Genomic DNA, 12,074 nt, shown 5'->3' with positions numbered 1-12,074 from the left:
TAATGTCTGACCATCTTAAACATTTCTCTGAACAAGCCTGGAGTTTCTGATACCCATTTTTTATATTTGCTTTCTGTCTATCTTAAAATTATAGATTTCTGTTAAAAAGCAAGGATATAAGCTATATTGACTTATTTCAAAAAATGAGATTTGCAGTCCAGAGCCTAGCACTCAGTGCTTTTAAAATTAGGCTATACACTGTAAAACGTTTCTTAAATTAATATTCTTTCTTAATGATGTGTCCCGTTTTCCCTTAATGTTTTTAAATGATGAGATTGGTTTGTTACTTACAACGATGAGTGATTTCTAAAGCACCTCTAAATAAATGGTACATGTGATTGGTTGAAGCATTAGTTATTCTAAATGTTCACATTTTCTGACATTTGAACATTCAGTTTATTTCTCTAGATGTTTGCTATACTGTGTGTATAAAGTTTAACTAGCATTGCCTTTGAAGTAAAAAGTAGGCCTAAATATTATGACTATACCGAAGAATATTATAAAAATCTATTTAAATGTATTAACAACACTGCATTTAACATGTAAAGTAACATGAGATGTAAAAGATTACCAAGAAAAGTAATGCAACTTTCTGCCTTGCTTGTTTTTAACCTTAAAATTGCAGACATTTTTGGTTTACCATACTGTTGTCAACGTATCTCACAAATGTGAAAATGCTTTGTGTCGTCTCATGTTTGTCTCATAGTATCGTCTGTATTTTATCTGTATCAAATCACCACAAAATTAAAGATATGACTGGACTAAAACAGGTGTACCCATTTGGCTCCATTGCTAGAGCAAAATAAATCTTACAGACATTTGTCTGAAGCAAAACTCATTGATCTTCAATTGCAGTTTGGAAGTATCACTTCTCAGAAACTCAGTTTTGCTGTTTTACTCCATTATTTTGCATAGTTTCTAGACAGCCAGAGTTATCATTTTAACTTTCTCCATATTCAGTATCCAATTTGCATTCTCCTTCCTTTGGCACCCCCAGATGTCAGTGGCTTAGCAGACTGCAAATTCTACTTTAATGTTGGAGAGATCAGAAGGCTGTGTTCCCATCACACCAGAAAAATGAATAATATATAACCTGAAAAGATAATGCATTCAGCCAGTGGAATCATTTGGATGAAAAGTTAAACTGACACCTCATTCCTTAAGCCAGTGACAGTCATAGCTGGATCATGGTAATTTGGGACCCCAGGCAGGGTAAAGGGCACTTGTCGGTAAACCATTATGCTTTTGATTAGCACTGGCCACCACTGTACGCTTGGTGAATCCATTTCTGGGACAGGTTTCTTGTATATGTATAAAAAAAAATACTAATAAACTTTCTTTTGTCTAGTTGTTTGTACTCTTGTTCAGGAGGTTTCAGAATCACAGGTATAAAGCCAAAAGGTTTCTCAGCACCATCCAACATTCTGTGTGAAAATTAAAGTACAGCTCCTACATTATAAGAGGAAGTGCTACAATAAAGAATAAACTCTCCATCTTCTGTGAAATAAACTAGTATTTCAGAAGAACGTAACAAGGTTTTGCCTTCTGAAATACTAATTCTTGCTTTCTGTCCCATGATCATTTCACATCATTGCATAACAAATTATGAAAAGGGTTTAAGTGGATGCCAGAATCAATATGAATCTGTTTATAATAATTCAGTAAAGTCATATATGCTGTCATCTGAGCAACATTTGTAAGATCCATGGGCCTGTATAATACCTTTGGTTCATCATTTGATCACTTCCACAGTAACCTGAGCTATATGGGTTATATCCTACCTAAGATATAAAAGCTGGCCAGCTTCCGCATGACCAGGCCAGGTTTTCGTCTAGAGTAGCAGTTTTTCTTGTCTTTGATAATTTTGTCAGTATCTACAAACCTTCAGATTTGAGTCTGTTTTATTTCTTGACAAAGGCTGTCTTTGGACAGCCATAGGCAGGACTGGGTTTTCCTCTTTTAGTTTTGAGAGGAGTTAGTGGATCAAGGATATCGTAGAAGGTTTTATTGAATTCAGAGACAGCATTGTCTAAAGCTAGAATCTTCAGTGTTTCCCATTTACTGTATATAGTCTCAATGTATTCAGAAAAAGTTTAATTGTAAAAGGCAGAGAGCTTTTTTTACCAGTTTGTTGTGATGTGTTTTTGGGCTACATCTGTGAAGCCTTGTTACACATACTGGGAGATAATAATTTAGGCTATCATGCAGAGTACCATGATATATGATTTTGTTAGTTAAGGATGTTGGTATCCAGTCTAGAGTGGACTGCCTGGTAATGGATTTATTGTACCTAGTAGTTGTAGTAATGACTTTGGTGAATTTAAACACCTGTATATTATTAGCTGGTTTAGCAGAGTCAATGATTTGCCAGTGTATATTGAAATAACCTAAGCTTATGGTTTCATATTGGACTTTTAAAGAGATCCAGGAGGATTTTTCAGGAAATCCAGGAATGTGAGTCTAATCTGAGTTAAAAAAAAATAATATAAAACTTGTGAATCCTTCCAACAATGTAAATGGATCTTTCCAAAGATACTAATTGGTTAGCAGAGAACTTGTACTTTCATCATAGTCTAAAACTATCATGGTTTCAGAGCAGTTACCACAATAGCAGCCCATTTTAAATATTTTACAGGAGTATTTGTCTTCTTTTAGTAATCTAGTTATTCCTTCTTCTTCTTCCACATTTGTACTCACACCATAAGGAACTGATCTGGATCTGGATCTGGATCTGAAAAGTGTAGGTTTGGCATACTTTGGAACATGAAGAGTAGCAATGTTTGCTTTTGCAAACTGCGCTTCACAAAAACTCAGTTTTATTGTTTTACTCAGTTTCTTCTTTAAATACAGCTTCCAGTTTCATTCTCAGAACATCTGTTTTCCTTCTCCCTAAAGTAAATAAGTTGGATGAATCCAATTTTTCTGGTTAATCTGGGGCCATAGCTTTCACTGACTTCGCAGATAAAAGGTAGCATTCAGAAACATTTAGCACATGGCATTACGTAAACTAGCACGATGAGCAGAAATGAGCACAGATGGGGTGATTTAGTGACATATGTGACACAATGGTATACAAATGACTGCATAATGGCATGTAAACAAGTGCCATCCTGCTAATGAGGCCCCCTGTGTGTGCAAATGATGAAACCAGACATCATTAAGTGATTCAAAGATGGACTCCAGTGTTAAGAGTTGCATCACTCATCTATTCTAAACTTCAGGATTTCTTGGTATACCGGAGCTTTACTCAGTATTACGCCGGGAATAGCATGAGCTTTAACTGAGAAGCTTCTGTTAGTCTCCTCACTCAGGGCCAGTGCCATGATGATGCACGCCACTGTCCTTCACAACACACATGGGTTTTACAATGGCTAACATGCCATTGTCTCCCAGATCAGGACACTGTTGCACACTACTGTGTGGATAAATACACAAAACAGGAGTTAATTGGCATATGTGCCACCTGTACATGGAATTAAGGGGTACATGTGGACTGCCTGTCCCATGAACACAAACATTTATGTACCACTATCTTTACTACGTGGACCTTTCAGTGTCTAACAGAGGTAAAAACTGAGAAAAAGGTAGGTGTACACCACAGTGAAGTAAGTGAAACTTTAATGAATAGACATAAAAGGCTACAAAACAATAAAACAGGCACAAAAGTTAATTGCTTTCGCTACCTCCCGGGTAGCTTTATCAGAGCTAAATCATAACAGTCAAACCATCTGTATTTAAATGCAATGAAGCCAATCAGAAAAAAGAACTGATTAAGATATCAATCATCATTGAAAAACACAGTGAACCTAGTATAAAATCCTATTGGTAATGATACTTACAAACATTGTAAAAACATTTGTATATATTAAATAAATCTTAACCTCAATAATTCTACACAAAATAAATCATTAAAAAATATTTTTAAAAAATTATACAAAAAATGCAGCACTAAACAACAAACTCAGTGCTTCAAAGGGTGTAGCTTCATGGGGTTTCAGGAAGACTCATTCATTAATGCCTGGAAACTTATCAGCTTCCGGGTGTATAATCCATTGCTGTTCCTTCACTTCAGTGAAAGTCTTAATGTCACCTTCTCTCATATTCTTACCTATCACTTCCAACACTAGAAAATTAAAACAGTTTTTTTTCCCTTTCTTTATTAAATGAAGTGCCAACCCACTCTTAGATCTCCTATTCTTTATATCACTCACATGTTCTAAGATGCCTTCTCCGAAACTTACCTATATAATAAACATAACATTCAACGCAGTATGAAAAATAAATTAAATTATTTGTACTGCAAACAACGTATAGTGATGTCTCTACAACAAAACCCTTATGTGGGTGCTCAAAATAGTTCCCAGAGTGGATGTGTCTACAGGCTTTACAACGTCTAAAAGAGAAGGTACCCTCTCTTTGTGACTGGGGTGTATAACCCTTTCTAGCACTCTTATCACACAGTTGTCTCTTCAAGGACCTACTAGTTCTAAAACCATATTGTGGTCTACCTCCTATCACCTGTCTAACTTCCTCATTTGTATTCAGTTCACAATTTCACAAATCTTACTAATTTTACTACTATAACTGAATATCAGCCTAGTGACATCACTAATGCTTTGTTTACGGGCATCAGACTCGCAGATCCTGCACCAGTTCCTTGATGTGATGCTAAAGCATGTGTAGGAGACTATATAGTTTCCGTGGACTGTAGACAAGAGCATCATCAAAAGGATGGCATTTTACAACATAACCCATTTCTCTGTGGGCCTGAGAACCACTGATTGCACCCACGCTGCCATCAGGGTGACACATGCCCCACATGGTATCCAATATATCAACCAGAAGGACTTTCATTCCATAACATGCAAGGTGGTGTGCAATGCAGAGAGCGTTATATACAATGTATATGCACTCAACTTAGGTAGTTCACATGATTTCCACATATAGTATATGTGAGACCTCTAACAGCATATCATGTGGAGAAACGTCCCTCAAGATCTTCTTGTTGGAAGGTTCCTAAGTTGTCAGATACATAGGCCATGTTATGCAGTTCCTAGTAAGCAGAAGACCACAAATAATAGTGTCCATTTTTATGTGCTGCAGGTAATGACAGACAAGCCTTGGAACCAAGGATGATGAGCCACATCTATTACCCCTAGACCATGGCTAAGATGATGAACAATACTACATATTTACAGATAAAGATGTTGTTTTAAATACATCTTCTATTTCTAAAAGGATGCTTTTGCTGCTTGGATACATCCACTAGTGCACTGCAGTATGTACCTGCAGTCAGTTATTTCTAGGATGCACTGTGTTACACGATATGCTATTGCAGAAGCACCTACAACTTGGAAACATTGCAGCACTGCCAGAGAGACCTGCTGCAGCAGTGGGTGAGGAGGCAGACACAGAGTCATTGGAGGAACAGGCTGTAATAGAAGCCTATAGAAGGCAGGGGGAGGCTTACTGCATTGGGCACTGGCAAAGAGGTAGTATGTAGCCAACAACAATCAGCTATAATAAAGACAATACTGAATAAAACTGATGCATGCATTTACATATCCAGGCTGTGCAATGTAATGCACTGTCAGGGCATGGGACAGACATCATCATCATCATTTACTCAAGTGGTCTTGAGCATGAAAACAGGTGACAGCACTGCTTTTATAAGGGTATTGCTCATCAGAGATGGATGCAGTAGCCACTTAGGCAGGAAGCAGGTTAGGGGCATCAGGGATTATGTCATCCAGTGTAAGAGTGGAGCCTCTACGCTGTAAATGATGGCTGGGTGCACCGTGTGGCCCTGCACTATCAGGGCTGGGTGCATTCTGCATGAAGAACAGTATAGCACTATGGAGCATGCACTAGAGCCTGACTGTGGCTCCATGTATTGGGATTCAAATTTCGGCCAGTGTCCACAACCCCATGGATAGCTCCAGCTAGGCATAGCACTCTGAACACAGAGAACACAGGAACACCAAGTGCTGTGTCACTTCACTGAAAGAGGGTCAGGCAGTTTCACACCTAATATATTTTACTTAATTAATCCAGTTGTTGTATATTATCATTAGGTTCTTTCTAAATGGATTCAAAGTCTAGCCAAGAAGGAGCAGAAGTCAGCATTCTGAAATGCTCTGGCCAGTATTGGAGCACTGCATTGTATTTGTCTTTCTACATCTAATTCATGCATTCTAAAATTGTTCTTCAATGCATTATTTTAACAAAACCTACTGTGTAAACAGTGCAGTGCTGCAGATATAGTACACACTTTTTGATATGTTAGCTTATCAGTCCTGTGTTCATAATGGATGCTAAGAAAGTTAATTTTGTATATAAATGTGGGTACTATGTTCCTTATTTCCTTTATAAATAATGTATTAAAGCAATAACTGACAACATGGTGTGGTATACTGAAGATTTACCCACGGTTGGTGTGGTTTAATCACGAGGGTAAAGCCCGAGTGATTAAATAAAGCCAACCATGGGTAAATTTCAGTATACCACAACCATGGAGTCGGTTATTGCTATTATATAATGACATTATTAAGAAAAAAAATACTTACTTTTCTTAAATAATGTCTTTGTGTAACGGCGCATTACTGTTCTTCCGCTGGTTGTGGTATACTGCTTCCCTGTTTTGATGTACTGAGCATGTGCATGGGACTTGCATACCCAGTACATCAATGCTTAGAAACGGAAGCAATGGGGAAAAGAAGGTCTCCGTTGTTCCGTTTTTTTTTGTTTTGTTTTTTTTTTTTAAATATATATTTTCAGGACTTTATACCAATGGAAAAAAGTCCAGGCAACCAGACCTTTTTTCCATTGGTATATTGTGGGATTTACAATGGGCACACTGGCCAATCAGTATGCACATTTTGGAATATTAATGGGGTCATTGTATAATAATATATATTGCAGACATCCATAAGAGGTCTTCCACAAAAATGTTAATGAAAGAAAAAAAAACTTGATTTTGTCATAAACATTTCCAAACTACAAAACTGGGTTAACTCTAGGATGACTGAATGACGTAGGAGGGCTGACTTTTTTGTTTACTGGAAAATATAAACATACCCTGAGTGAACACTTTTTTGACACTAAGCACATCAAATCCTGCTTAATTAATCTGGAACCTCCCTGACTGTTGCAAAAATAAATAGATGGATAAATAAATAAACAGGCAAAAAAAAACCCAATACATTTCACGCTAAAGAGAAATATTCAGTGTACTGACAACTGACAGGTAAATACCCTGCTTTTTGTGTTTTTGTTTTACATTGTAGATTTACCATTAAAAAGAAAAATAAGGCAGAGCCTAGATGGCCAACTGAGAGCAGTGAATTTTGAGAGCTCCATAAACTAATATAATAATATAGGAAACATCAGAAATCTATAGATAAACTACTAAACTACATAAATATCAATTTTGGTGGAGATATACACAAATTTTCCTGTCAAGTAACTTGGAGATATATTGAGTCACTGAATATAAACAACTCAAGGAATTCTCATCCAGATGCTGCTTTGAAAAAAGAACTGCATTTGATGACATCTACCTTACAGGAACTATCTTTGAAGATGGATGGCTTTAAAAATGACTAAGAAAACCTCAAATTACATTCTCAAAAACAGACTGATACACTTAAGGAACTATTACAGCAATACCATACAAAAATAACAAATATAGAGACTTCTCTAAATGACATTGAAGGGAGTCTCAAAGAGGAAGAATTCCAAAAAGAATTTCTGCTTAAACAAAATACATGGCTGCTTAACAAAATAGATGACTTAGAAAATCAGGGAAAGGAGAAACAACATAATTTATTTTTATTTATTTTTTATTTTACATTTGTTAACCGGGCTAGTCCAACTGGATACATGTCCATTTTCAGCGGAGGCCCGAGGAGAAAAGCTCCACTATCTAATACTTAACAAGCTAAGAATATACAAGTTATACAATAAAACCATTTTCATAAACTTCTTAGAGGCTATCTAAGTGTCTGAGTACAATGTGAGTCAATAGCATGAGTCTATAATAGATGCTTTACTAGGTTATGAAAGTTATTAATATAGACATAAGTAACAAAATCTATAATTTTATATAACTAATGAGCTATAGCCAGAAACATTTTTTTTAAGGGGAAAGTGAATAGTCCTAGAGTAAATGGAAGAGAGGAAAGGAAGATCAGGTGAGAGGAAGGGAGGGAAAGAAAGGAAGAGAGCAAGGTTACCCAGGGTTATTGCAAGAGCAAAGCCAGTGGTTAGTTAGGAAGAGTTTTAGATTGGTTTTAAATAGTGGAATAGAAGTCAGGGATGTAAGGTCTGGTGGTAGTAGATTCCATATTTTGCCAATTGAGTTAGAAAATATGGAGTCACCTGCTACATTATTTGCTCTAGAGGTTTTTACAAGAGTTTTGTTACAGGAACATAGATTCCTCATGTTGTGGTAGGGCTTTATGAGGGTAGAGAGCATTGGTGTGTTTTCAGGGTGGTAGAGGACTTTGTGGGCAATAGTGAGTTGATAGTATTGGATGAGATGGGGTAGTTCCAGCCACCCTAGTTTTATGAGATTCAAGCAATGGTGAGTTCTGTATGGAGAGGCAGTGGCAAATCTGGCGATATTGTTGTAGGATGTGGCTAGTTTATTGAGGTTGTACTTAGACAGATTAGTGTATATAGAAGAAGCATATAAAAGGGTTGATATTAAGTGGGTTCTAGCTATAGTAGTTCTAGCCTCAGGAGTTAGGAAAGATTTGATTCTATAGAGTGAACCGAGTTTCCTGTTAGTTGTTTTATAGTGGAGTTGATATGACAGTCAAATTTTAGTTGGTTGTCAATAGTAATACCCAAGAGTTTCGTAGTTTGGTCAGGAGTGATAAGTGTGCCATTGTTTGATGTAAGTGTGAAATCAATGGAGGGTGATAGGTGAGTGGGTGGAAAGAGCAGAAGTTTGGTTTTCTTGGGGTTTAGTAGGAGACAGTGGTTAGAGAACCATTGCTCAATGGTGGTGAAGGTGTGCTGTGTTAGTGAGTGAAGTTCAGTCTGGGTTGAGGCAGAGCAAATGATGGTTGTGTCATCAGCATATTGAATACAAGTAGATAGAGGAGTGGCTAGATGTAGATCGTTGATAAAAATGGAAAACAGAAGAGGACCTAAGATGGAGCCCTGAGGAACTCCTATAGAGGTGGGGAGAAGATTTGAGAGATGGTTGTCCCAGAGAACTGCCTGTTCGCTTTTCAAGATAGGATGAGAACCAGCTTAAGGCTTGATTGTCAAGAGAGAGGGAACGTAAGCGTTGTAGGAGAAGTTGATGATTAACCATGTCGAAGGCTTTAGACAGGTCTACAAAGAATGCAGAAGAAGTAGTGTTATTGTTGCGATTTATGTTGATAGAGTCGATGAAGGATAGTAGGGCGGTGGTAGTACTGTGGAATGGGAAACCCATGTTGGCAGGTAGCTAGGAGATCGTTGCTTAACAGGTGATTAAGTAACTGTTTGTGAATACATTTCTCCATAATTTTTGCAAGAGGAGATAGTAATGCTATGGGGCGGTAGTTAGAATACTCTAAAGAATCACCGCCTTTGAAGAGAGGGATGATGTAGGAGATTTTCCAGACAGAAGGGATAGTGCATTCTTTTACAGTCCTATTAATTAGTAGAGAGATGGGGTACGCTATTGCTTTGGCACCTAGTTGGAGGTATTCTGCAGGTAATTTATCTGCTGAAGGGGTTGTTGGCTTAAGTTTTTGAAGTAAGGACAAAATGTAGGAGGTAGGTATGGGTTGGAGGTGAAATGGAGGAGGGGTGGAGCTAGGCTTAGTGAGTTTGGAGATGTCAGGGCTTTGTTGATCAGCTAGCTTTAGAATGGCTGAAGTAAAGAAGGTGTTAAAGGCATTAGCTATTTCTGAGGGGGAGTTGGTGTTGGAGCCTTGTGGAGTAGGTGTGGCTGGTTTGCCAGGGGATAGAAGAGTATTAATAGCAGACCAAAATTTATTTGGTTGGTGGAGGGAAGATTGTTGTAATTGAGTGTAGAAATTTTTTTATCATGTAGGATAGCTTGTTTCGTCATATTTCTTTTTTGTTTAAACAAGAGATGGTCAGTTATATTTTTAGTGGTTCGCCATGTGTTCCAGGCTTTGTTTCTTTTAAGAATTAGTTGCCTAGTTTTGTTAGAGAGCCATGGTGCTGTTTTAGATTTTATACGTATGGAACGCAGTGGGGCATGGTGTTCAAGGATGGTGAGAAAGGTATTATTGAAGTGGTTAACTGCTTCATCTATTGGGAGTGTTTTAAGTGGTGACCAGTTGACTTGCATAAGTTCATTTTGAAACAGATTGGGGTCAAAATGCTTTTTACAGCGGGATGATCGAACTTGGGTTGGGATGGAAAGATTAGTTTTATGCCTGATGATATAAGTTAGGGAGTGATCACTAAGGTCATCTGGGAGGGTGCCTGTTGTATATTTTTGCTGGGGACTGTTTGTTAAGATCCAATCAAGTACTACTGCTTTGTTACTATGCTTGTTTGCTCTTGTAGGGGTGTTTATGTGTTGAGTAAAGCCATGCAGGTTAATAAGAGTAGATGGATTAGTATGTTCACATGAGTTCCAGTCAATATTCAAGTCTCCTAAAAGTATTGTTTCTTGGAGGAGATTTAGAGAAAGCCAGTTTAGCAGGTCTTCTAATATAGTGGGATTTTTTCCCGGAGGTATATAGGTACAGATAATATTTATATTTTTGTGAGGATTGATTTGGAGTTTTGTGATAATTAATTCAGCATTTGTGCCAGCTAATAGGGTATGATTTATTATGCTTAGGTGCAGGCCTGTTTTGTAGAGTATAGCTACTCCACCTCCTTTTTTGTTAAGCGGTCCTGTCTGAGGATATTGTAGCCAGGGGGGAGAATTTTGTTGTCTTTTATTGTAGGTTTGAGCCATGTTTCAGTTAGACAGAGAATGTCGAACTGTTGGACTTCAAGTAAAGCATGTATTTGTGGTATTTTATTTCAGATGCTACGTATATTAAGTTGGGCAATTGAGTGTGATTTGGGAGGTTTGGTAGTTAGGGTTGGCTTTGGATTAGCTAGATGGCAGTTGTTTAGTACTGGAGATAGGTCAGGGCCTGGGTTGGGGTGTATATCTCCATGTATTAGTGAGCTAATTAGTAAAAGGTTATAGAATTGTGATGGTTTGTACTGGTAAATATCACATTTTTTGGGGTTATGAATACAATATTTGGTGTGAGTAAGACGGTGGTATTTAGGTAGAAGATAAGAGGTTTTATAGATGATATTAAGATTGTTAATGAGTGTAGGTGGGGGAGTAGTTAGGGTATATTTGCGTGGGATAGTAAGAGTTGTGGGTAAGCTTTGTTCATAGGAGGTTGAGAGATAGGTAGTGGTGAGGGTAGTTAAGAGTGTTAGTAGTAGGGTGGGGTGATGTAGGATAGGCATAGTTAGGTTGGATATATGTGAGTGACTTGACAGGATGTGGTCTAAGGAGTAGGAGGGAGGGGACTAGTTATGGAGGGTGGGGACAGGAAGCTGTTGTGATTGGTAAAATGAGGGGGGGAGTGGTTATGTAGAGATAAATGTAGAGGTCCTAGGGGCGGGTGGAATTTGGGGGCAGGGAGGGGAGCGGAGTGAGCCCGAAGGGCGAACGGAGCGGGAAGACACAAAAAGAGTAGTAGTGCACAGAAAACAATCAGTAAAGGTGGAGAACCAGAAGGTAAGCTTGTTACAGGTATGTAAGAGGCAATACAGTGGAAGTATGATGAGTGGTGAGTCTAAGGATCTTTGGTCTGCCTGAAAACACTGAGGGAGAAGATATTATTTCATTCTTAACAACCTGGATTCCTGAATTTTTAGACTTAAAAGAGGGACTTTCATTTGGAATTGAAAGAGCGCATAGAACACTGAGGAAACCTGCTTCTAACTCAACAAATACTCCACCTAGATCCATAGTTATAAAATTTATTTCATTTCTGGACAAGGAACTAATATTAAAATCTGCTTGGAGAAAATCACCCTTAAAATACAATCAAAGCCAGATAAGGTTTGACAATGATTATTCT

Source organism: Protopterus annectens, chromosome 5.part1 (assembly GCF_019279795.1).
Source record: "Protopterus annectens isolate FY-2018-M chromosome 5.part1, PAN1.0, whole genome shotgun sequence".
Taxonomy (NCBI): Eukaryota; Metazoa; Chordata; order Ceratodontiformes; family Protopteridae; genus Protopterus; species Protopterus annectens.
This window is presented reverse-complemented; position numbering follows the sequence as displayed.